Source organism: Phaenicophaeus curvirostris, chromosome 12 (genome assembly GCF_032191515.1).
Source record: "Phaenicophaeus curvirostris isolate KB17595 chromosome 12, BPBGC_Pcur_1.0, whole genome shotgun sequence".
Lineage (NCBI taxonomy): Eukaryota > Metazoa > Chordata > Aves > Cuculiformes > Cuculidae > Phaenicophaeus > Phaenicophaeus curvirostris.
Window position 1 is genome coordinate 11,403,848 of NC_091403.1, and position 27,642 is coordinate 11,431,489.

The 27,642-nt window shown below is 39.4% G+C and overlaps 1 long non-coding RNA gene across 1 annotated transcript; it reads left to right on the forward strand.

Moving 5' to 3' along the window:
* The first annotated feature begins 1,751 nt into the window (after positions 1-1,751).
* Positions 1,752-24,187, forward strand: LOC138725537 (uncharacterized). Its single transcript, XR_011338260.1, has 4 exons — positions 1,752-4,584; positions 10,321-10,432; positions 17,713-17,794; positions 23,968-24,187. It is a non-coding gene; the product is annotated as an uncharacterized lncRNA (long non-coding RNA).
* The last annotated feature ends 3,455 nt before the right edge of the window (positions 24,188-27,642 follow it).

The following is a 27,642-nucleotide window of genomic DNA, read 5'->3' on the forward strand; positions in this document are numbered from 1 at the left end:
TTAACTTAACTGACAAAACCACACGCTATGTTAGTGACAATGTGGAGTTACTAAGAGCAAGGCATACTCCCAGGGAGCCAGGCAGAACCCATTTTTCATTAATATTTCTCTGATCTTATGTCTACTCTTCCTCTGTGATCCAGCCAATATCTTAACAGCCATAGTTCAGGTAGAAAAAGGACCCCTGAGATTAAATGAGCTTTGTCTTCTTTCATCTTTACCATTTTCCCTTGGCTTTTCTGCCTTAATTTCTCTTTGTTTTTTTCCTTCCTTCATATGAAACTATCAATGAATATCAGTTTCAGAGGTGGGTACCTACATAACTACTTATGACTACAGTCCGTGGAACAGCTCTGAGATAAGGAAGGAAAACAAAGTAATGTAAGGTAGCAATGCATGTCACAAGGATGTAGGAGCACTGGTTTCAGCTATGTTCACCATTTCTCACAGACTGTTGCTGTCTTTGCTCCTATTTGGATGTTTACTCAGTATCTGAGTATGGAGCAACTAGCTGTTTGACGGCCTTTTCCCATAAAAGCAAGAAGTGAAAACTGGCCTGGGTTATCTTTCCCTTTAGCTTTGCTTTAACTGCTCAAAAAAAACTTTTCAAATAGCTCAACTCTTGACCACATTAGTTTATTTTATCAATCGAGCTTTGATGCACTGATAAACACATCAGCAAAACTCTTGGACATGTTCAGTAATACTAAATAGAAAAATAAGCTCCTGCCAGAGTTGGTAAAAAATGGGAATTGTTTTCTACAAAATAAATATTGTTGCTAAAGTATTAAAAAAAGACTTTAAATATTTTCATATGTACTTTCTACATTTCATCAAACAAAGAAGAATTCAAGCCCACTCCAACAGAGAGGAGACCTCTTAAAGTAAGAAGTTCCCCTATATAACAAGTTCAGGCAGACCAAAAGCAGTCAATCCTTGGACTTTGCAGAGTTCCCTTGACTAGATCTGCCAGCACAGATTTAGGGTCTCTCAGTTCCATTTTTTTCATGATTCTCAGATGACTTGTGTTTTCCTCTGCTTCTTAGGTCATGATATTGAATGAAATTCAGACTGCTTTAAAGGTCTCTATTCTGTGCCCAGGAGAATGGAAGCTTGAAATCTAAACATGAAATAATTAAAACACAAGTAATCCTCCTCCAACTATGTTTTCAATCATACAGCCTCATTATACTCATACCAATCTTATGTTTTGGGGTGGAAGGGTATGCTTTATGAATACTGACACACATTTTTTCTATACTTCTGCATAAATCTGAATTCTGTGTTTCTCTTTAAGGTAAAACTTAATTTTCCAAAGTTGAGCCTGAAGTTATCCAAATATAGATTTTCAATTGGCATTTCAAACTCTTAATCAAGTAATATAAAAAAAAATCCAGAAACTATGCTGTTATCTCCTCTTCTTTTTTAACTGTTTAATCTTTAAACCATAGCTTACTTTGAAGATGGTAAGAAAACAAAACAAGGAAGGACTTGACCAGCTCTGATTGGAATCTGGAACAACCCCCTGTGAAGTTCCAAGTGACATGCTGCCTCTTCAGACTCCAACTTCTTCCCTTTGCTTCCCAAGCCAATGTCAATTATCTGGACTATTCAAGCTCTACCTCATCAGGATGCTGCACTTTTCTTACCTCTGCCATACACTAACATCCCAGTTGCTCATTTGTGCAGTTGTGGCTGGGGAAAGTTTGTACACCTGTGAAGACTGCAGAAATTTGAAAAAGACCTGGGGAAAACTGGGGGCTAGGAAAGGCACCATTAGGTCTTGAGCTCCAGCAGAAACAAAGCTTTGAGTTATGGTGCTTAGAATTTAATTTAAAGCATGCACAAGTTTTCTTGTGCAGGGAGGGAAAGTTTTTGTACAGGGAAAGTTTTCACGTGTACTTCTAGTGAGAAGCTTCCTAGTGACTTGGGGCTAGCTGAAAGCTGCTTTGCATAGGCAGAAACCCATACCAATTAGTACCTAACTTATAAGAAATCGCTGATTTGAGAGTGCTTGGTGGTAGTGCCCTCCTCAAATATTTATTCCTGTACAGATGAGTGATTCCCCCCTGCTAACAGTCCCCTTTCCCCCCTTCTCCCTAAGGGATTCTCAGCCACCTTATTTTGAGTCTGTTTTGGCTTGTTTACTTATCTTCAGTGTGCTCACTCAGGGTTAAGGACCCTCAACTTAGGTATGATCCTCCACCATGTGCTTTGGTTCCAGGGTTGACTCAGAACTAGAAGAGTCCTTCAGCCTCAACAAGCAGATTGAAAGCTCAGTAAACAAGCTGAAGAAGTGAAACTGAAGATAAGACATCCAAGTCTTCAGCCACACGGGCATGAAGAGCACTTTATGTAATTTATATATTTACAAAGGTGTTTGGGGTGACTTTGTGATGTGTGGTTTGTATTTTTCTATTCTCTTTCTCCCTCCCAACCCATGCCAGTCAAAGATGGGTTTATTGCAAACCCATTTGTCCACACTTAGCTCAATAATCTCACTAATTAAATGTTGAGAAGCAGTATGCATAATTGCCTGTTTTTCTGAAAAAGAGCAAATGCCAAAGAAATTTAAGTAAATTATTTTTTAAAATGTGTTTCTGCAACCTATCAATACAAGTGTTCTGGAGGTATATTGGACATAAACTTACATAATCTTGGGTATATTTAAAAGTTTCCATGGAAACCATTTCTTTGTCAAAAGAATAGCATTGCTCTGGGCTATTTGTAACACACACCTAGCAATGTCCAGCTCATGCCTGGGGACCAGGAGATGACTCTGACAGCAGCAAAGGAATGTTCTTGGCTGTTTTCAGTTCCCCAGCCAGAGCAAAAGGTGCGAAGTAACATTCCTTCCCTATCCATAGCTGGTGCCAATAACAGTGAAAAAGTTTAGGTAATCTGACCCTTGGAAACATCCAAACACTGGGCCACCTGCCTTCCATTGCAGGGATGCTTCTGGTTATGCCAAGTGTTTCTGTAAGAGGGAATAATCATGCAAGGTCTCAGTTCTCCTGCAAGGGTATTTGTTGTGCATGTTGCAGGTTTTCCCTCCAGAATGTGCTGCTCTTCTAATAAATGCTGTTTTGACACCAGTGTTGCAGTTTGCCAGGAGCTGCTCCCACTGCAGCGTGCCTGTCCGTGCATCTGCAAAGGTGTCTGCAAAGTTGCAGCCCTAATTCTCACACCATTTCCTTTTCCCCTTTTTTACACAGTTTTTCAAGACAAAAGAGGTAGGGGCTAGGAGAGAAAAAGTCCAATCTGACCTTCCTGCCACCTCTGGAAATACTATAGTTTACAGAAACTGTAAACTGTAGCTGGGTTTCTAGGTGACAGCAGCTGGGAGTCAACAACAGCCCATCTTATCCACTTCAGAAAGGAGCCCTGGCTGATTGGACAAATATTTCCTATTTACCAGTTTCTCCCCACCTTCTAGATAATTCTAGGGTTAATCCACCACACCACCTCCTCAGCCCAGCCCCGTGATATTGACACTTAAGAAACACAGAGCTGTTTATATTTCATTGGAGAGCTCATACTATCAATTTTCACATTAGTGAGTCCAGCTATTGCTCTCTTCTATCGGGATCTATTGAGTGGTGGCAGTAGAGATATCCGCTGTAGTGAAGGAAAAAAAATACTTAGCTGTCTGATGAAATGTTTTAAATGCATAGGGTTCACCTTGGGGTTGGCTGCTGCTCAGATTTTATCCATTAATAACACGCAGGGCTGCCACACTACTCTCCAGGGCTGATAGGAAAAATAGTACCACTTACAGATCCCCTGGTTTGCCTCGGGGAGAGTGCACCAAATGCAGCACATATCATACATTTCAGGGCTGAAATTTACTCCACAAGAAGAAAAAAAACGCAAACATTCTTTGTATTAAAAAACAAAACCCAGCCCTATTCCTGAAGCACAGACAAAGGAAAGTTGCTGTGTAGGCCAGTAGTTGCAGACCTCAAGTGCTTTGCTTATGCTATGAAATGCCTCTGGGCAAAACAGGGGTAGGATTTCAGTGTAAAGGGCCTTTTTTAGCTTATTACCCTGCAGGTTGACATTTCACCCAGCAGGGAGAAGAATCTGAATTGGTACAAGGAGACAAGAACGAAAGAGTAAACTCTTGGTCAGCCATCATCTTTCCAGCAAGAGTCTCAGTTATTTGTATTTTTTTTTTTCCAACCCTTGAAACAATTCCCAGGAAAACGTTCATCAGAATGAGAATTGTTAATTGATTAGATTATTGTCCACATTCAGTACAAGAACACAGCCAAGTGCTCAAGGGCAAGTATTATTTTTGTCTAGTGATGAAGCTAAGAAAAGATTCTGCACCCAATTCCCTGTACTTTAATGATCTGAAGATATTTGGGCTGGGTTGCATTGTTTTCCCCTCTCTTTCAAAGGGAGCCACAAAGCTTTTTGCTGCCAGGAAGTGTTATTTAAGAATATGAGTTTCTTTTGTAAAGGGAAGGGCATAATTAGATGATAAGAGCTGATTATTGCATTGTTCTCCACAGAGACTTGCAAAAGGAACTGCATTTGAAGAAAGAAGGGAAAGTATGTATTGTGCTTGGAAAGTGAGAGGTATCTGGCTTAAATATTCCTTGTCTTCATATCTGAAAAATTTTTACAGGAGGTGAGAAGTAATCCAACTTTCTACTGCACATTTGCTGCAAGCAGCCCATTGACGTACAATACCTGCTGCAGGAAGCTATAACTAGAATTCCCACCCTAAAGACCAGCAAAATTACCCATCTGCTCAAGTAGGGATCATTTGAAACAGAAAAATATGATTTTTTTATATTGTTTTTTAAGGAGCTTTTTTGAAACAAGCTGAGCTTGTGCCTGCACACTGCTGTTTTCTCCAATTCCGGCTCCAGGGAGCTGTCATACTTCATGCCTCCTCCCTTAGGTGCTCAGAGAAGCAAGATGTTTCTATCAGGCAGCTCCCAGAGAGACCTTTGTAAGCAATAAACCCTTCTGAGGAGACAAGGACCCATATAGCTCATCCAAGCTCTCTAAGAGACTTAATTTAGGACATACAGTAGATATTTATCTATGTTACACCCAGAAGAGACCTAGTCTGTAGGTAGATATCCACTAAGAAACACTACTCCATGACACACCACAGCGGACATATGGTTTCTTGTTGCCACCCACCCTTAAAACGTTAAAGATCAGGCTGACATACCTCATGCTTTTCCCTGGAGGCTCCTAGCACAGTCTCTGGCAGATTAGTCAGGGAGATAGCCAGAACAGGCCATCAGCTGCTGCTGATCTTCAGTTGATTTTCAGCAGTGCCAGCTGTGAGGGGATGCTCAACTGATTTAAGCATTCACCTCTTTATCCTATTTCTCACAAAGTCAGCACTACTTAAAATCTCCTGAAGCCACAGAGATATCATGTCATCAAAGCTGCCTCTTCCTCAGTTTCTGCTACATATCATGTAGGAGATGGACTTCATCTAAAACATACCTTACAGGTCAAGTGCCTACCAGAAAAACACTGAGGCTACCTATGCTTTAAAGGCTGCAATGATGACCTAGCCATCCAGCAGAGCCTCAGTCCTGTGCTGGCCTGTTTCACCTCTTCTTAAGGAGTCTCCGCTAGTTGTGATAAGCTGAAAAAATGCTGCAGTTTTAAACAACTTGACTTCTTTCTAGCAATTTCCAAGAAATCAGTCCTTTCTTTCTAGGAAAGAAAATAGAGAACCTGGAACAAGGTGTTATGTTCTGCTGTCTGTAACCTCACTTTTTTCCAGGGCACCTCATTATTAAAGGTCCATTCTAAAGCTCACTAGGCAAATTTTTTCTAACACACCTATCAGAAATTTGCTCCAAAACTTCACAGATGTGCTAAAAATGTTCTAATTCTCAGAATATAAAAAAGAAATAATGTCTCAGTCTTATTCAGTCTATTTTCTACTGCTGTATATAAACTCTACTCCTATATTCCATAGCACCTAAATATTTGCATCCAAGCTACATATATAAGCACAAATAGGAAAGAGGTGTAAAAATACCTCAACCTTCCTGACCTCAGGCAAAATGATTTTCATAGCTGAGAGTCATCCTTTTACAGCCTTTTTCCCTACCCTTTTTTTTCTCTCCATCAAACCACAGCTTCATCTGGAGAAAAGAAAAAAATTAAAACCATGAATCCCTTGCATACAAGAAATAAATAATTTCATTTTTTACCATACTTTTGTCAAAAAAAGGACTTCTTTATGACCAGGCAAGTTCTTGGACCTAAAGCCTGAGCTGAAGCTACCCCTCATTTGGAGACAGGTGTCACAGTCCCTTTTTTAATCTGCAGTAACAGCCTTTAGCTGTATCACAATTAGCACACTCCATGTGCCAAACTATAACGAACATGCCTGCTCTCCCTGGACCTGCGTCCAGTTCAAGGTGAGAACTAATGAATTGTCAGGGCCACAGGAGGAAGACAGGTATGTGGAAGCAGACGGGGAAAGAATAAGCGTACAAACATCTGCATATAGAGGACAAAGCTCCTCTCTCTCTTGTTACGCAGACGCTTTGTAAGGAATTGGCAGCTGACTCACCCATTTCCCTGCAATCTCTCTGTTTAGTTAGGACCAAACCCAAATGCAGTTTGTACAGGAGTTTGTTTGAACACATCCCCTCAGTTTATTGTTGTGGCTTTGAGGTTTTTTTCTTTTTTTCCTTTCCTTCTATGCATCTTCATCCTTCATGGTTGATTTAGATTATGATGTAAACTAACCGAACATGACACAGCTGCTCTCTTCAATAACTAAGGAGATGCCGGCTGCCACTCACCCTGGCACTTTGGTGATTCACAGCAGGGCCTGTTGGGCTTATGGGGGCCCTCTTTTTGGCATCTGTCTATACCATCCTCGTGCAGTTTGCTGAAACAAAACCAATGATGTTAGCAGCATATGGACAGCCAGAATAAGGGTCATTTACCTTATTTGCCAACAAAGTAAAGGACAAGGCCCAGTGGAACAGCAATATATTGAGAAGAGCTGGCAGCACAGCAGCAGAAGAGGAAACTGCAGGTGGGAAGAATCCCAGGAGTCACCTCTGCCCATACGTCCCTTTCCTGTGAAATGCAGTTTCTAAGGTCCATACAGACTACTTGATTCTAAGTCCTGCGAATTTTGATCAGATGGGGTGCCTCTGCCAAAACCAAACTCATCTGGCTGAGGTGGACACCTCACCTCAGATGCAAAGACTGACTCCAAACCTCGGTGAAAGCTGAGAAAGATCTTGTTGACAATCAAATTCATGTAACAGCTAACAGAAAATAAATCATTTCCATCTGCATGCACTTGTACTAATAAGGGCTTGATCTGAAACTGGAGAAGCCAAAAACCTGTCAGGGATCTGATCTAATTGTGTATCTAACCTGACCAGAAGTAAGAATAATTGGAAACCTCTCAAGTAGATTGTTCTTTTTAACTTACCAGGACAAGCCACATACCAATAGCTTGCACAATCTGACTTCTGCAAACAAAAGCAGTCTGGATAATTTTGGAGGAGACATTGAGCATTCAAACTTCCAGATTAGCTTTCTCTGTTCACTGCCAGAAAAAAAAAAAAAAAAAAAAATTAGGCACTTTTTCCTTCTGAGTAGTACCTCTCAGAATAAGCTTACAGTATTGGGCATGTTTTAACATATAGGCTGTGCTGAAACAGATAACTTGATGAAGCTGTTTTGTGGAGAAAAATAGTTCTAAATAGAATGATGTCTGCAGAAACCAAGGGTGACAAATCTACTGTGATATGAAAACACATGTATATGGCGCTGCAAATTTAAAAGGTGCCTCACATAGTAGACATAGTTCAAGTATTTATAATGACTCAGATTCAGGAAAAATGTCCCCCTTTCTGTTAGCAATTTTTGCCTGTAATTAAATTCACTTGTCATATTTGTGCTCATAATATGCAAATATTCTCCAAAATTACTATATCTATCTATATCTATATCTATATCTATATCTATATCTATATCTATATCTATATCTATATCTATATCTATATCTATATCTATGTCTATGTCTATATCTATATCTATATCTATATCTATGCTTGTTTAAGTTTTCATCTTCTTTCTGAAGTATTCCTTCTAGCATTTGAGGATGTATGTATTTTTATAAAACCTTTGATTAGGAGAATGCACTATTTGTTATAATTTTCTGGGAATAATTTTACCTAAATATTTACATGTTTTAAATTATTTTGCTTTCTTTCATTATAAATATAATGTAAAAAAGGGATGAAATGTAATTTTATGTCTTGCTCAAATTTATTTAAATATAAACCCCTCAAAAATTATAATAATTCTTTTTAATGTGTTATCAATTATATCTGGGATATACATTAAAATGCATTACCTTCCCTAAAAGTATGTGTCTTAACCTATGACTATGGGGCTGTACCTCTTTATTGAGTAAAATGTTTAACAAATACTTTGAGTGTTTCACAAAACAAGTGGAATTGTCTCTATGTAAGAAAAGTAAGAATGCCGTAAATAAGGAAGTTGGCTTTTTTTCCCCTCACAGTTTAAAGCTCCACTTTCTAACTTAGATGCATAAAGATTTTTTTTTTGTCAGCTTCAGCGCAAAGAAACATTAAAATTCATCTCACCCCAAACCTTTGTCGGGAAAAAAAGATGTTAAATATCAGCAAATGGATCTGATAAGCTGCAGACTATTTCTGCTGTCAGAGAATGACTGTAGGACAAAAACACATGTTCAGGATTTGACATCCCTTGGCATCTTGTAAATAGCCTGCATGAATCCACACCTAAAAACTGCCAACACAAGCAAAATTGTGCCCAAGTTTCTTGTAAGTTAAGCAAGCAAAGCAGAGACATGAAACGTGGTTGGATTGAATATAGAAACCTAAAGACCCCCAAAACTGACCTTGAGATCATTTTAGCGAAAGATCTTCTCTGCATTTTTGCAGTGCCAGCCTGATTTTCTCTTCATAAAGAGCTCCGTGTTTGTGTGTGCGCGTGTGGATGTGTGAGTGTGCAGGACTGCGTAATAAACACTTCATTAGGGAAAAAAACTAACAACTTTCCATAGAAGGATAAGAAAAAAGAACTGCTGAGTAATACAAAATAGACCCTTCTGGTTTTTAAAAAGGTTTTATTCCTTAGAAGAAATGTGAAGTAATTCCTTGGCCTGGATTTTGAACCACTTCAACTCCACCCCCTCACAGAAAGATAAAACTTTTGTGATTTGTGTTCTCTTCACTGTCTGGATGACAATTTTTTCCTGTTTTGTTTTTCTGTATTTTCCACAAAAAGGGAGTAAAAAGAAGGAAAGAGGGAATATTTATAAAGAGGAGGAGGGGTTCTATTTCAAAACCCTATTTCTTCTGATGCAGCATCAGTGTTCTCTCCACTAGAAACAGGAAAAGATTACGACCTTTCTTTTTTCCAATCTCCTTGGGTTTTTTGGTTTGTTTTTTTGTTTTTTTTTTTCAATTTCCAGATGCTTTACAGAGATGTTGATCTTCCTTTCTTGGATTCCTGAGGATTGTGTCAGCATTTGAAGGATGGTTATTTTGGGGACTGTCATAGCATTTGCAATGACACCTGTAGGAAACAAAATCCACGCTGTTGTGTGAGATGTCACAGCCATGCTTATCCAAGTCACCTAACTGGGAGCACTTTCCAAACTTTCCCCTGGCAAATCCAGTTCTCGGGGCTCCTTTAGAGAGGATCAACATCTCTGTTGTCCGTGTTGGCTCTACTCCACAGCACAGAGCTAAAAAGGACTGGGAAGCTAGTCCCAACATCAGTGTGTTTAGGGTAGTAGTATGAACAGATGTGGACAACAGGCTTCTTCCAACCTGAAAAGTGAAAAGGGAAATGGGGTGGGGTCTAGGGAGCAGAGAAAGGTTATTAAGCAGTCAAGTGTTATGTGCCAGGATGCGGTTGGGCAGGGATCAGGAAGGTGATGCTCTCCATAGGACGTGGAACAGCTGGTAGCATGCCTCCTCCCCTCCTCTTCCTCTGAAGCACCCCTGGAGTCAGGATGCTAGCTTTAATGACTCAGTAGTCTGCCTGGCTGTGACAGATCTTGTATTTCTGGAGCAAATCTATATAAACACTTACTTTTGTCTTTCCTTTTTTTTTTCCCCTCCCCTTTACGCATTGTAGTGCCTCTTGTTTCACTGTCTGCTGTCTGTCCCCAGCGCCAAAGGAAACTGCGATCTGTAATGCCCGGTGCTACCCAGCCTGCTATAAAACTGTTCAGCATGAAACGTAATATGCAAAAACTCTTTTTTTCCTCCTTCTCCTTTTTTTTTTTTTCTCTTTTTTTGGCAGGCTTAGGAAAAGGCCTGTTTCCTGGCAGGAGAAAAAGCCAGCCTTGGCTTCAAGCAGCCACTGACAATTCCCAGCATATGGTAAGAGAGGGAGCTTCCGCCTACCCCATCAGGTAAGTGCCATCTTCCTTACTACAGCAATGATCGATGTCACGCTTGGAGAGCACTGGCTACTGGGAGTGGAGCCAAGTGGCCAACTGGCCATTACAAGGGAACAGGTCAGTGTGGACAAGGCCTCTGGGTGAGGAAGGCATGCTAGCATAAGCATGCAACCAGGAAATGTGGTGTCTTAATGCACCACTATATGCTTTTGGCTCCATAACCAGGTTTGAAAGGCTTATTTTGCTTATTCTAACACTTGGGCTTAAGTGCTTTTGAAAGGTGAATTGGAGCTTTTTCACATATACCTTTCAGAATATAAGATGTTGCTTGTATGTCATTCACTCCCTCCTTTCCTTTTTCTTCTCTATTTTCTCTTCCAGTGTCTTTTCATGCTGTTCTTTATAATGATCTTTTCCTCTTTGGTTAGAAGATCTGATCTGCATCCTTTCCAGCTTGGCTCATTTGCTCCCTGTTATTTTTGAGCAGTCCACCACAGAGGCAAGCACCAAGCCAGTTTCCTTAGAGTATTCCCAATGTTGCCATATTTAGTCCTGGGGAGTGAATCAGCCCCTGTTTGGCCTCAGGACCTCTTTCCACAACCCCATCTTGCACAGTGCTCTGCAGTTATCACATGGCGGTTTGGAAACTTTAGAGCTGCAAACTGAGGACTGAATGTGGCTGCAATACACCTGGGTGGGGGACAAGGTCTGTACCATCATCCCATCCTTCCCAGAGGGTTCACAGGGCAGGGGACAGGACAAAAAGCAGGCTCCAGCACCCTTGGCATTTCCATAAGGTGGCTCTTTCTCTGCCTCTGTAAGGCAAGTCCGCTCTCCATGCTCCCATGCTCCCCATAAGCACCTTCAAAGCCCCACTGAGTCATGAAGACCAGGTCCTCAGCTGTAAATCACGGAAGCTCCAAAATACTTTTTTCTACTCACCTGAGTCCTGACCTAAAGGGACCACATCTAGTGGAAAGAGGTTAATTCATTCTCCATGCTTACGCAACCCATAGACTCCCAGCCAAGGATGCTGAATATTGCTAACCGCAGTTCTGTTTTTTATCATATTGACATAAAGAGAGCCCTAAATCATTTCACATAGATCTCTGAATAGCCATTGACTGATAGAAAGTTTTGGTGATGTCCAAACTGATCTGTCCTCCGTTTATCCTATGAGAACTGTGCACTTTGCAGCTCATTCTCCACACAGAAATAAACTGTTAGTGGCTTCTCCTCTGGCACGGATTGATCTAATACAACTGCCTCAACGCACTCTGCTTGTGCAGACTGTTCCAGTGCATATTGCTGTCATTTCTGATGCCCTAAAAGCTGCTGCCTTCTCCCTCCCATGCTCTTACATGCCTTAAATGTTCTTAAAAATTGTGGTGACACTTTTACGGGTGATGGGGCAAGAGTCACAAGCTGAATCTTTCCATGCCAAGAGATGCAAACAACAGATTCCCATCCCTAAGAGGGAAGTAGAATCTGATTTCCTTTGTCAGTAGGTTCCTTGTTTGTGCCTCACAATTATAGATAAAGAGAAAGAAAGATGCACATTTTCTTAAATTAGCTTTAGAATTTTCTGATTGCCATATTAATAGGTTAAAGGATAGTCCAAGCAACCACATCTCTGTCTGCCATGTGAAATCAAGCTGCAATACAAGGTGTAATACAGGGAGTTACTTTCTAGAATCCATTGCAAAACACTGAGCTGAGTGCTGGACTTGTTAGTAAATGCCTGAATGCCAGTCGTGACCAAAAGCACTACAGGGTGGTAAATGATGAACAGAGCCATGCCTGTAAATTTATTCACCTAAACTATCAGCTGCCAATAAGTGCTGGATATAATCATATATATCTGACCAGCAAAATAAAAAATTGCAACTCTGTTGCAAATGCCTCCATTCACGGTGAACTGATTTTGTGCCCCTGCACTTGAGACATATGGGCATTTGTGCTGCATAGGTATTTTAATGTGTTGATCGAAAGCCAGAATGTTAATCTTAAAGCAAATTATTCAGTTTGGCCACTGCTTTCATCCACAAATTCTGAGTAAAAAGACTGTTTTAGGAAGGCTAACATGCATTATTAACTTCTTCTTTTCAGAATCTTTAACTGTGGTTTTTAATTTTTAAGTATGAGGTCTTTTCTTTTTATATTATTTGATTGTTTAAACTTATTCTATGATTCATAAGTCAAAATGTTTTATAGCATGACAAGTATCATATACTTTGATCCAGAAAAATAGGAAATCTACTATAATAATACTAAATAATACTTTTGGTTTGAAGTAAAATAAATAAGATAAATATTTCCAGAGTTACATTTTTAATGTATTGCTAATGCTGTTGGCACAACATGAAACATTTACTAGTAAACTGAAAAAAAGAGAGGGTGACAATTTAAGACAAACAAATTCCATCCCCTCATGTTTCTACACATAATGTCCACTTAGTCTAATTTGCTGCAGCTCTTGAGCATCATTGAATGAATTTTTACATTTAACAAGTTCTGTGGAGTTCAACAAGAATGATTATTTCTTTTGAATAGTCACATTTAAAGAATATTGCTGCCCATCATACAGTATTCATTACTTCTTGATTTTAAAAGTCTGTCATCCTCACAAGGAACAGGAATGATTCCGTATGACTTAGGTGACAAATCATAAAATCTAAAAAATGAATATTTAACAGCTGTCAGGATTTCTCCTGCTGGAAACCATTTTCTTCAACTTAATATTTCCTGATGCTCCTAATTTTCCAAAGGCGGCAGATATTCCAGCTGCACAGCACAGGTACCTCCAATGCAACCAAGGCTCCACAGAGAGATCACCGAAGGGTTTCTCTGCTTTTCTGTTCCCCTTCCCCTTTCCCTTCCCCTTCTCTCCTTCTCTCTCTCCCTCTTCCTCCCTCTCCTCTTCTTTCTCCTCCTCCTCCTCCATCTCCTTTCCATTTTTTTTTTTCTTTTCCTCCAGAGGAGTAAAAATTGAGCATGGCCAGGTGTTTTCACTTCAGAGGCTCCAATGGCAACAACAACTCCAGTGCTTGGAAGCTAACAAATTTGTTGTGTCACAATTGATAATCAACTCTAGTAAAAGAATGTCCAAATCAATTGAGCTTTAGCAAGGGCAAACTGACTGGACACAGCCAGGCTCCCAGCAAAAGTAGGCCAAGCTTGATAAATTTGCCCTTATTATAGCTATTGATGTTTAAATTTCTTCAGGGATGTTGTTACATGGGTGCCTAGTGGTGACAGAGGTACGATGACCTCCTTCGATCCTTAATCTACACCTGTTAGTTGGCTCCCTAGTTGCTTGTGAGTATACTCAAGCTTAAAGGTTAACAAAAGAAAAACAGGCCAAGTTTACGCGACTGCAGCAACGGATCAATGCAGAGTAAATAACCTTCTCTGTCTTATTTCCCCAAGCATTATTGATCCAAGTTCTTTGTTCTTTGTCATGTTTCTGTCTTCTAATCCCAGGGGACACTAAACGATCGGCTCATATTGGACATGTTAACTGGCACATTATGACAGCTACCATTTTGTCACTCAATGTGGTGCTATATATAAAGAACCCTCAGTTCAGGGGTTTCTAAGCTGCTCTCTCTGAGACGAGCCTCACATACCTGCTTTTTCCTTTCAGCTTACTTTGTTCACTCACCCCTGCCCCTCAGGCATTTTATCTATAAGTCTGCAATAACACTAAACTTTTTTCTTTATTATTAATTGTTGCTCCTAAAATTCCTCCATCCTTAAAGATGGACAATAAACCAACAGTTAAAAATAACTGGCACTTTTGCAGTGTTCAGGTGCACGGCAGGAGTTTCAGGCAGCAGCAAATGCTGGTATCAATTCCAACCTGTTGGGGCTTGTTGTTTTTTATTTAGGAACAGGAGCCCTTTCCTTTCATTATCAAGGTTACATTTAAAGGATATTGTGCTTTCCTAAGTGTTCTCAATGGATTTCTATGGGATATTACAGATATCACTCTATCCATACTGAGACCAATCTCCATCTTTCAGCTGTGCAGATGCTCGAAGTGCCTTACTGGCTCTATAAACTTGCAGATTTGTGGTGGAAGTCTGTGTTCACTGAGAGACTATTGGATTTCTAACAAAATTAATTGGATTTCCTTCCTTATGAATGCTCCCTCTACATGCCTGTCTCCGAATAAAGACTTGCCAATAATAAATCCCAGAATTATAAAGAAAAAAAAAGGAAAAAAAGAAAAAGAAAAGAAGTGAACTTGGAAGGCATGGCAACCTACTATTGCTTATTTAGCCTTCTTCACACTTTATCTAGGACACAGAAAAAGCCTACTCTAAAAGAAAAAGCTTTTCCCTCCTGTGCCAAAAACCTCCCAGTGAGGGATCCAATCACTGAAGCAAGTGTTGCGTGCCTTTCTGTCACAGCGATGAAGAGTCTATCGTCTGAATAGTATCATATAGATTTAAGACTCCAAAATTCATAAGGCATTTCTGGGTCTGTCTGGCACTTAATCGACAGCATGATACACATTGAGGGAGTAGGAGTACATTTTAAAACCAAAGAGATTTGATAGTCAGAAGGTAAATACCTGTGTATAACATTTCACTGTATGAGCCATCACTAATCACCATGCAAATACACTCTGTCCAGTGGACAATAATAGCATTATTACTTTCCCGCCACAGAAGCTTATCTTTCTTTAAGTCACAGCTGAGTCAATCTATTCTTTGAACAGGTATTTTTGTTAATGCAAAGGAATCCAGGGGAAAAAAGGCTGCTGTATATTTCAATTGAATTTCAAGCTCCTTCACGTCTCCATAGCTGATAATTAAACCAACTGACCTGCTTCTGCATCGAAGCCTGCAGGAAATTAAGCAGATAATACTCACTAGGTAGATAGGCTTTGGGGGATAGTTTATTAAAAGAAAAAGAAAGAGCCCCAACCAAACAAATAACATTGAACTATGAATTTCAAAGCAGTTTGAGCACTTGGCTCTGGAGTTCTCCCCTTTTTTCCACCAAAAGGAGAGTTATGGAGAAGTGTTAGCAGGAACTTTTGAAAAGGAAACCAAAAATAAGACATTTGGAGATTTTGTCCCAGTTAGACTCAGTCATTCAAACCTTAACCCCAAACCAAATATTTATTTTTAAAGTAGAAAAAGATTATTCCAATATTAATCTTTCAAAGATGATATTCCCACTTTTTTCTTTTTTTCCTTTTTTCTTTTCAATTTAAACCACTAAGATATGCTAAAAACACAACTGGAGTATGGTGTGATGTGTATCTAGAGAAATCCCTGATTTCTTTTGAAATGGTTTTGTTTTCCTTTTTGATATGCTGGTAGTATATCCCTAAAAGACATTTTAATTTCCATAAATCATTTTTATTTTTTGGACTTGTTTATAAACTGAAAAATTCAGAGGTCAAACAAATTTAACAGTTAAATTCACTCACTATTTGTCTTGCCAGCTACATATACTTTGGGGCAAAGACCAAATATTTTAATAGATTTAGGGTATGCCTAAAACATAAAAATAAAATCTAATTATTAAGAAGACTGGCATGTAAATGTGAGAGAAACATTCTATTTGGGCAATATGTGTTATGCCAGTGGAATTTTTTTTCTCCAAATTTCCAATCAGTATCACAATCTATTATGTTATAGTCAAAATAAAGTTATGACAAGGATTAGCTGTCTACAGAATGGACACATACATGTAGTTCATATATCCACAAGAAGTTTAAGATTCTCTAGAATACAAAATTTCTTCTCCTGACAGAGGTACACCAGTATTTTCTTTCACAAAATCATTTTGCCTCTGTCCTGCAGGTGTCAAACAGCATCTCTGTTTTGCATTCATATAATACAGTTAGAAGAGAAGTCCAGAGAAGAGCAACAAAGCTGGTGAAGGGGCTGGAGAACAGGCCTTATGAGGAACAGCTGAGAGAGCTGGGGGTGTTTAGCCTGGAGAAGAGGAGGCTGAGGGGAGACCTCATTGCTCTCTACAACTACCTGAAAGGAGGTTGTAGAGAGGAGGGTGATGGCCTCTTCTCCCAAGTGACAGGGGACAGGACAAGAGGGAATGGCCTCAAGCTCCGCCAGGGGAGATTTAGGCTGGACATTAGGAAAAAATTCTTCACAGAAAGGGTCATTGGGCACTGGAACAGGCTGCCCAGGGAGGTGGTTGAGTCACCTTGCCTGGAGGTGTTTAAGGCACGGGTGGACGAGGTGCTAAGGGGCATGGTTTGTGATTGATAGGAATGGTTAGACTTTGGACTCGATGATCCAGTGGGTCTCTTCCAACCTAGTTATTCTGATTCTGTGATTCTATGAAGGGTTTGAATTTCTATTTATTATGAAGCCAGTTCACCTCTACTGCTCAGTAGGACGTTCTGCACAATCATCTCACTGATACGGTGATATGACTATGTTAAAAATAAGCCATAGTGGCATATGTGTGATAAAAAGGAATATTATTCAAAATAAAATTATATTTCAACTGTGCAAAGCTCTCAGTGTGCTTGGAGCGTATATTTTAAGGAGACAGCCTAAACACTCTGTTGTGAGAGAAAAGTTATATTTCATTATAATATTTTTATGTGTCTATAAAATACTATGCTAAAAACCCTCCCAAATTATGTCTTGTTTACTTATTAATTTAGCTTTTCAGCTGTCAGCAAAGAGTTGCAACTCAATTCCTTTAGATATGGAAGGTGTTCAGCTTTCCCGATCTTGAATTCAGTGTCCTTTTGGAGGACAGATCTCAGGTGAGAAGTCAAGTCCACATCTTAATATTTAAGATTTCAGCTCTTTATCCCTTTTTTGGTGCTGGACTAACACCTACCAAACTGGTAGAGGTGGGGCAAGCTATTTAAAGTATACCAAGAATAGCAGTTGAAGACAGGCTTTCCCCAAGGGGTTTCAGTGGGAGGTTTCATTTTGATTTTTTGTAACTCACCCTGGCCTTTGCCCCTTTATATTGCACTCATGCTCTGAATAGGGAACAGCAGCCAATTCTGCAGTTTCATACCATTTGTGCCTTGACAGGATAGAAATGTTATTCTCAGAAATCTTCAGGGAATAGGAATTAGCAGCTTGGATTCTCTCCTATAAAGGGCTAACTCTCACAAACTGTGAAAAGTCTCACAAAACTAGTTAACTGACTCAAGACTAAGTCCTCAACTAAGCAAGAACTAGGAAAAAATAAAGGGATGTTGGCTTTTAAATCATACAAGCAGGTTCAAAATGTATCCATTGCTGTATTTGTGTCTTTTTCTTTTCTTTTTTTATCGAGAGCAGCCTAGAAGATTCTTGGTTTCCTCCAGGAAGCACTGGGGAGTTCAGCTGACCTTGGAAAGGTTGATTTCAGAGTTTTCCACTGGTAAGTGGGTCATTAGGTAAACGGCTAGAGAGACATATGTGTCAGAAGCTCTTAAACTTGTCAGGGAAGATACTTTGCTTCTTCCCATTGGAGACAACTACATTCAGTATTGTGTAACATACTTCTGATTTTCCTGGTTGAAATAATGAGACATTGTCACAGCCCTTAGCTGAGGTAAACTCATGTTATTCCATTGAGGTTCGTAGACTTAGGCTGATTTGCTCTAGCTGGAAAACTGATCTAGGGTCCAAATTTTATATACTAAGACAAGCTTCTTTCCAGAGTGAGTATGCACATGTATGCATGTGCAGAGCTTGGCTGAACAGGAATCTTGGATTTTTTTGTGACATGATTAGCAATATTCCTTCTTTCCCCTGTTCTTAAAAAGGATGTTTTCATAAATAAAGATTTTAGAATGTTCAGCAGATTTACCTCCTTCCCTCCCAGGCACACCCTAACCTCTTCTAATAATACAAATGTTATCTTAGTCTAAAAAGTTATTCTTGTCCTTGATGTGTATTTTGTACTCCTGTCAAAGGCCACAATGGAAAGAAATCAGGGGCAGTGTGAAGAAGGGTCAAACTGAGCAAGAAAAGATTTCTTTGCCTTCATGTAATGAACAAACTGAGATTTTTAGAACAAACAGCCACCAACGAACCACATTATTCATAACACTTCACAGTTTTCTCATGGAAGCCGACAAATGTGCATTGCCTGAACATATTTTGTTAAGTTGTTGTTTTTTTGCTACAGATACAGCTGAATAATATCAGAGCATTTTCCTGACAGTAATGCGTGGTGCTTTGTAGTTTCCCTAGGATGCATATTACTACTGTTTTTGCTCATTTTATGGATGGGAAAACTGAGGTACAAAGTTGAAAATACTTGTCAAGTGCAGGGCTATGAAAATAAAAGGAGTCTTGAAAATTTTGAATTAATATCCCATATTCCAGCAAAATTCTGAAATCTCCTATTAGTCTGGTTCCTCATTTTTCAAAAGCATATCCTGTGGAAGAATTACTAGGTTTAATTAAAGTGTGGTAAAGTATTTTTGTATTCCGTACTGAATCTTTAGAAGCTGGAAACCTTTGGACCATTTGTTTGATCTTCATATTTAAACATGATTTTAACAGTAACAGTTCACCCATGGCACTAAGAGACATCAGTTGCAGAAAAACACACTAATACGGACCAGAGCTGAATTAAACTGTGTTGATGGAGATAACCAGTTGCATATGTTTTTAGTCAGCGGGAGCCAAATCAGATAACCACCATACAGAAACACAAGGCCTGATGGATATTTCTTTTTTCTGAGAAAAGGCTGGATTGCAGCCTGGTTACTACATTTGTCCATTTATACTCAGGAATCAGGAAAATGAAATTCTGGATAAAGTGAAAAGGTGGCTAGAGAGGAAGGAAGAACAAAGTATGTGAAGGGCAAAGACATAAACATCGTTGCTGTTCTCTTCGTGTTACTAGACAAGGACCTTCTATTGATTTCTCCAGGCATGCTTGCACTTCTTTCCTTCAGTGACTAATGATACACCCTTTGGGTTATGATGACACTGCATTTCATAGGCCTGCAGGTCGAATACCTGATGTATTCTCTGCCTGGCTCCTACTTTAAGTCACTGCCCTACTTCAAGCCAGACTCTTGTCAAATGTGAGGCAAATAAGAAAGGAAGATAATTTACGTCATGCATCCCAGGACAGGGAATAAAATGCAACCATTCAAGCAGGTTCAGACATCACAGGATATTGTCCAAAGCCTCATTTCCAGTCTGCAGTACAGCATTGAGTCTAGTGTCTTTAATGTTTTTCTTACAACAGTTTCCAGAACTCTGTTTCCTTCTGCAGGAGTCCCAAAGTGCATATGTGTTAGGCACACATTTCCTCGCCCACCTCTGCGTTGGAACACAGATTTGTTTTAACTTTGATTAACAATCCTCCACAAAAATTTAAAGAAAGAAGTGACTGATTCTTCTCTCACTTTCAGTAAATTAGGAATAATTCCCCTCCTCCTCCCACCCCTAGGCCATGGAGTTAACATAAATAATGTAAAACTGGTGAAGGTGACAGCAGAGTTAGGCTAAAAATGAAGAAGCCTACTGCCTCCAACATAGAGAATATGGGGTGCAAATTATATCTCGGCCTATTTAATTGCCAGGCAAAATGTGGGACGGGAGCTCTTGGGGGCTCCCAGTCACCGATGATATGAAGCGTTTGTTGTAACTAGCCCATAATAGCTGCTCTGGCCAACCTCCTTCTCATGTTCAAGAAGCAGAAACAGCAGGAGATTTTCAAAAGTGTGAAGAAGAAGTAAGCATTCAACTTTCACTTTTAACAAAAGTTTGTCCTTTTGCCACCCTGCTTGCCTTTGAACATATCAACCTATATTCCACCAGCAAAATAGCTTTGCATAATGAACTATCTGACTTCCCCCAATAACCACCTGGAAAATCAGTAACACCATCAGTGAGAAATACAAAATAATGCAATGTAACCTTGAAATTACTGATTTGACAAAAAGATTTTTTTCTTAATATCCAACAATGTTTCTACCATCTGGGAAGAATGATACTTCTGTGAAGGCAATGACCCTATTATTTAATGTGCAAAATTTAGGATGTCAATCAGGATGGCTGAATAGCTCATGTTTGTAACACAATGTTCTGTGAGGCTTTTATTTGAGTGTCTTATGTTGTAAATGGGAATTACTGGTCCAGAGACTGAATTTTCATCATTGATTTAAAATTTTCAGTCGCTCAAGTGACTTTAAAAACCCTTAGAGGACATAGAAATGCATCCCTAAAAGCCTAAACAAACACCGATACTGTGAAGTCTCCAGACTTTCCATGATTTTGTAGTCTTACAGAATACTTAGTACTGAAAACAGTTGAAATAAGTACAGACAAGTTGTCCCTATCTTACCTTCATTTGGTGCTAAATCCCTGCACAAAAGAGATAAATATTTCTTAGCTGTAGTCTTGAGAGCTGCCTTTAGTTCGAAAGCAGGCTACAAACATTTCTTGTTTTGGCTGCACTATCCTTAATGCTGTGTTTTTGCCAGGTGTTGACAAGAGAGGCTGATATTTAAAGCTTTATAATGTTTCACAATAGCTCTGGCCTCTAATTATGGAGGTGTGTGTTCCTTCTTCTTATGAAGTATCAGTTTGTCTGGACGTCACAAACATTGGTCTCAGATGGACTGGCATGGATGGGGACAGAAAGGGAACAAAGGAACTTTCCAGACACTGTTCTGGATGCTGAACAGGAGATTACAGAGACTGCTAAAGCGAGCACCTGCCTATGTCAAACTCCAGTTGCATTTCAGGCATTCCTGGAATGAACAAAGCTGTTTCAAGTAGTGAGGGGTCATGGCCAGGCATCATGAGCAATTGCTGGGGTTGCATCCCGTCCTGCCAGCAAATCCAGTCATTGTACCCTGTCCGACAGCACACATATTAGTTGCTGGTGTTGCTGCTTCTGAGAATGGGAGGGTGGCTGACACTGAAAGTCTCAGGAGAAACGAAAATTTATAAACAGAAAAGGGACTTCTTTTTTTTTTCTCTGCCTCCATGCAGCCAGTTTTGACAGGAAGAGTATATTTCTTCAAATGTAATGAAAATAGTTGTTCAGGCTAAAGCAGAGGACTATTCACACCAGTAATACGTAATCCCATCAAAATACCTTACCAGAGGCCAATAAAATGAAGACACACAAATCTGAAGGCAATTTCTTAATTCTGTTGTCCTTGGAACTGTTTTTTCTCAGTTTCATTCATTTTACTTTTGCTCCACAGTAGGAGATGCTGGTAGTACTCCAGTGCAGAAATACATTGTGCCAGCTGATAGAGAAATACATTCACACACAGGGAATTCCTGAGCTGATTGTCAGTTATAGAAACATTATTCCAGAGCCAAAATTATGTGATCTTTCTTGGAACAAAACGACCATGAAAATCAGCAAGAATTTTTCTCCATTCAGGATCTGGAAATCTATGCCATCTCTTAATATCCAACAGACTTCTTCAGTATCTGGTGTGATTTTTTTTAAGTGAAACATATGATAGGAATTGAAAGCTTAATCAAGTTTCCTCAGCTTACTCGTTATTCATTCTTCAGGGGTTTTTTTTCCGTTCTTTGCTTGACAATTGAATATGACAGAGATGTAAACCTGGGAGGTTTTTGTTATTTTCAACTAGCTTTTGAAATACCTTTTTTCTATATAAAACATAGGTTAAAATAAGAAACAAAGGATGTCAGCCATATGATGATGAGGAATGTCTGGTCAGAGGATCTGACTCTTTAAAATTAGTATGTTTACCATCCTGCAATTGATGAATTACTGGCAATTTTAATTGTAAAGCTGTTATTACCACATTTCACAGACTAGGATCAGGAGCTATATCATCTATCTGTTATTTTATTTCTCTACCAAGTGCCTGTTCATGAGAAACAATAACTGTCATCAGTGTAAATTCCCACAGGACTTTGAAGATTTAGTCTGACCAACTACAGATCCATCCAATATCTCTCAGGATCAGTCTCTACCTGTCCCAGTCTGAGATGTAATGGTCCTGTAGACTGTAACTGTTTACAGAAGAGAGATTCTTCAAGAGATCAGTGTATGAAATCATTCCTCCACAGTAGTTTGCAATGTTTCCAAAGAGCTCTCCAGGCTTTCTGGGTGAAAACCACTATACAAATGCAAGATGCCATTATTATTTATTGTTTCAGTTTGACAGAAAGATGGAGAGTTTCATTTTGACTTTATATTTCCATCTCTTCTCCACTTTGCCTTTGTTTCATAACTTTCTGACATGCAGAATTTTCCTTTGTATGTCTTCCAGACTGTTAAGGCTGAGAGGCTGGAAATGCTTCAGCCACGTATAAGCATTAAATTAGGGCAATTTTTAAATGTTATTTGTGTGCTCATCACATACGCGATCATGCTAAATGCCCGAGCTTCAGTGTCCTGTATCTGAGACTAACTCGTTCAGGATATTCCAAAAAGGAGCATAAAATCCATTTGTTACCAATTCTGAAAGAACTTCATAAACAGGTAAGTTTCGTTCACAGCCTTATGTTCCTCACTACCCTGGCCTCTAGAAGTATTACTGTATGTTGCTTTGACACATGTTTCTTTACTATCTTTTGCAGCAGTTAATTTTCTCTGAAAACAGCTGTAACAAGGGGTAGATGATGGGAAACTCAAAGAGTAGGAATTACTTGCTGTTAATTTGAGTAAAATGGAGTTTAGATACAGCTTATACACAGTTTAGACACAGTATATATCTGAAAGGTAGGATCTCAACCTCATTATCTCCTCTTACCCCTCTCCCAAATAAGTTTTTAATTTAATTTATCCCACAGTATTTTGTGAAGGGCAAGCCTACTGTATGTGCTATGTAATATTTCTTCTTGAATATTTAATTTCATAACTTCTAGTAAGCTAGATGTTAGTTGTTTCTGCCTTGAGCAACCCGTAACTTTATCACAGGAAAAAACTATGGTTCAGTATGGCTATTCTGCTTGAGCCATTTGAAGTAGTTTCAATTCTCTGTCACTTCAGAGAACCTTTAGAAGAATAGTGGATAAGAGATTCAGCTTTCATCCCATTACCAGCTTTATTTAATCTAATATGTTTCTGAGAGACACTCCCTTATTTCTGAGTTGTGCAAACACAACACAGCACATTGACACACGATCTGTAGTGAACCATGCCAAAAAACTTGGTGATTAGAATCCTGAGTACGGGAGTCCAGCAGGTAAAACAGGACTGAAAACAATGGTTGAGGTCTATGACTGTGCCTCAGATACTGAAGAAGACAATTACTTCTGCAATACATCAAAATAAAAGGAGTAGAGAACTAGTTTGATGGATACCATAACTGTGTTAATGCCACTAATATCTTTAACAAGGCAAAAAAAAAAAAAGAAAATAAATTAAAGGGTGTGCTGTCTAACATATTACAGTGCCATGTAATCTCCCAAATGCTGATATACTGATGTAGATAGGTTGTTGTTGTTATTTTAATCATAATTGCTCCAGTGTCAAATCAGATTGTGATGAGAAGTGGAGTTGTTACAGAAAGTTCACAATTTTTGTAACTTCTGTGAGATAGTGTCAAGTAACAAGTTTTTCTCCCCATGTTTTTCCCACTTTTGCAGCTGCCTCTTCATTTCCTGGTTTGGAGACTGACTCAGAAAAGAAGACATTAAAAGCATTAAAATTAGCTGAAAAATAAAGGAGGGAGATGTGAAAAATGTCAGGGACTTTGCATTCTATTTTTCATGAGCTTTCAAACTTTCTCAATGTTCCTTAATAGTCTTGTTTAATACTAGTTGTTCCATCTACTTTTGGAAAACATTTTGGAAGACACGAGGCCTACATACTGCAGACTGCCTACATTAAGAGCCTTAATGTCTAGGGGCACAGACAAACCAAAAAATGATTCCAGATGTTCTGGATACCTCTGATAAGGTAGAGCCTGGTGCTTCATCATTTTCATTGTAACAACCATTAACAATAATATAGAGGCCAAGACTATGTAGTTTGTGGACTAAAGTTGTATGAACATAACTGTGAGGCTGAAATATTTTAGACTCATTTTTCAGTACGTTTGTGTGCTAGTGTTTGCACAGTATGTGTTTGATGTGGGCTGTAAGGTCATTTTCCCTTCAAGACTATGCAGAGACAGTTTTAGCTGATGACCATTCATAGTTATTACACTTGTAAGTCACAGCCTATACTCATCCTTGCAGATTAAAAAGGGAGTAATTTGTAGCTCACATAAGATTACTTTTACTACCTGTTTTCTAGATCTACTCTATGGTGTGCAAAGTGCATTCAATGTTAGAATTGGCCTTTTCAGCTGAGGAATTACATTTTTGCTTGACTTTACCGTAAGCCAAACAGAAGCTCCCAAGCTCTTGCACAGAGCAATGAAAAGTCTAACATTTGCTCATTTTTGAATACTTGAATGAAACAGTCGAGTTTAGAGGCTTGGCTGTAGGACAGAGGGACGGTGCCAGGGAAGAAACTAGCTCTGGAGATCATTGTGGGAATATCATTCAGATGTGTTCGTCTTTCTCCATTAGCCCAGAGGACCCAAAGCTAGCATATTCTCATGCACTTCACTCCACTGCCTTGGGTTACGTTAAATGAATCCAAACCTCAGATTCACAGTCCCAAGAAGTGGAAAAGAAATTAAAAAAATCAAACTCATGCACTTACATGTCAATCAAGCACCAAAGAAATAAAGGAGAATGAAAGGGGATATTTGTCACAGTATCTCTAGGATGAGAAGTGCATCTCACAGAATATTTCTATCCTCCAACTGCTCCCTCTGCTGCCTGCAAGACAGTTAGAGGGGAGCCTGGAAAGCTTGTGCAGCCTCTGTATGGCCACCCAGGTGGGCTCTGCATCCCTCTTCCTCACTACACTCCCAGCATTAGAGATTCCGACAGTTACTAGATAAAGTTAAAGACTCATGTAGTGATCTTCACACTAATTGGACTGTAATGTATAGCCTCGGTCAAGCAAATCTCTCCCAGCACTCCTCTCCACAGACGGCAATCAAGCCATTTATAGAAGATGCATCGGCTGCTGGGACCCTGGAGTAACCTTAAACTGCGCTGGCCTTTTAGCAGAAAACACAATTAATTTTGATACTGAAGGGCAATTAGGACTGGGGTTAAAATAAAAAATCTTCTGAACAGAGAATGTCAAAGACTGGGAAGGAAACTATTTCCCTTGTACACAGTGTGTTGAAGGTCTGTAAGCACAGCAACTGTCAGCTCATGTTAATTCAGATCTCTTTGTAAACCCTCTGTTTCAACAGAATAAATGTAAATTCAGATTAATAAGCACCATGTCCAAAACCCAGTAATACTGATTGCCATGTTTTTAAGTCTTTCCTGCCAGAATGAGCACAGCTTCTCGTCATTCTTGCTAGGGAAACTTGCCTTTCATACCAGAATTTCATGAAAAGACCAAAGCATTTATTCTGTTCTTTTTCATTTCCATAAGAAAATGGTCTCCCAGCTGACAATCCATGGATCATGACTCAGAGCAAATATATCAGCAGCTCTATAAACTTCTCTTTAGAAACACAGAATATGTTTACAGTAATACATCTACATGCACTCACATGCTCTGACATATGTGCAAGGCAGCCAAAATTTTGGCCTCACCTCTGCAAACTGCTTAGGTCCATGTCGTTCTCCATGACTCAAGATAATGCATCATATTTGTTGGTTGTGGGTTTTGTTTTCCTTCCCTCCAATCCAGAACAATCAACTGATCACTCAGCTGAAGTTCTTCACTGTCATTGTCACAACTCAAGCACCAGAAAAGCCATGCTAGCACTGAAAAGGTGGCGATATTCACAGTGAAATTTTTATTTTCCCATTTTCTTTAAAGACTAGAGATAGAAGATGAATGCTCAGGAATCGTACGTGAAATCCTGATCCAGCAACATTTAATGGGCAAATATTTCAGTGGGATCAGCCAATAATTGTCAGTGAAGATATTTTGTGGGAAAATTATTGAGTGAAACTAGTCATTTTCTCAAACCCCACGTGAGTATTTGTCAGTGACACCCCAAGAAAATGTGGTCATCATCAATTCAAATAATCTAAAATAAAAGCCAAACTTCTCACAAACCAAAGCAATGAGAGAAATTTTAAGAGTTTAGCCCCCAGACATTACCCAGGAGGAAAGGTAGCACTCTTGCAACTAAATATCCGGTCCCTTTTACCATGGCAAATGACTCCCAGATTCTCATCTTTACTGGTGTTTGGGCCTTTCTTTGAATGCAAGCCTAACTCTGCCAGCCTGGGAAAATGGGATTTAGCTGGCTCTTCAGGAGAGATATATATACAGAAAAGTCCAGGATAGCAAGGAGGAAGCTGTAAATATGTTGCAGTCTTTCCCACAGACAAATTTACAGAAAACTGGGGCCAGGTGAGGTGCTGTCCTCCACTTTACACTGCCACTTACATCGCTACAGGCCCTGTCAGCAGATGAGACAATTTCAGTTAAAAATAGAGATAAGCAATGTTAGCTAGGGGCTTGCCTTCAAAAATCTTTTCCTGTTTTGGTCCAGGACTGCCCATACCCGTAAGAATTCTTTTCTCCCTGACCTCCAGAGAACTAACAGATATCTGAGGCCAGGGGGTTCGCAATGATAGTCTTGGTGGGGTTTATTACATTTTGGTTCAATTCATATTGCTGTCAGTGGGTAGTGGTTAGAGTCTGTTTGTATGTGAATTGGCTTTTTTAAGAGATTGTCAGAGAGCCCAAAGCAGATGTCAACTGTTTTTATGCAGCTTGAACAAGTCTTAGTCTTTAATACCAAGGGAATATTTCCAGGTATGCAGGAAATAGATGGCAATCGTGAGAAGGAGTCTTTATGTAGCTAGAAAAAATCAAGATGCTATTTCCCTCGATGATGTTGAAAAGACTCATTGTCTTTCCAGGTTCTCTTTTCTATTTACAGGGCCCTGCAGTCAGCAGCAAACTGTTTTTGCATCTGGGACTCAGGCAGCCATCCCACAAGCTGTACTTTGGAAACCACTAACTGATGTTAGATATACACAGAAGGAAGTTTTTATATATGCTCTTCTTAAAAGCAGCATCCTAGGGGACTCCCTCCATGGCAAAAATGGCACAAGAAGCACTAGCAGCCAATAGAGCATCTGAGGAGTTCACAGGGTTAAATGTATTGGTTTTAGAGATTGATTCAATCTCTGTTTTGTCAATGTATTCCAATACCCCTTTCCTACCAGGTACAAGGAAGGGTAAGGAGTCCAGAGTAAACTCGTTTGGGCCTTTTAAGTACA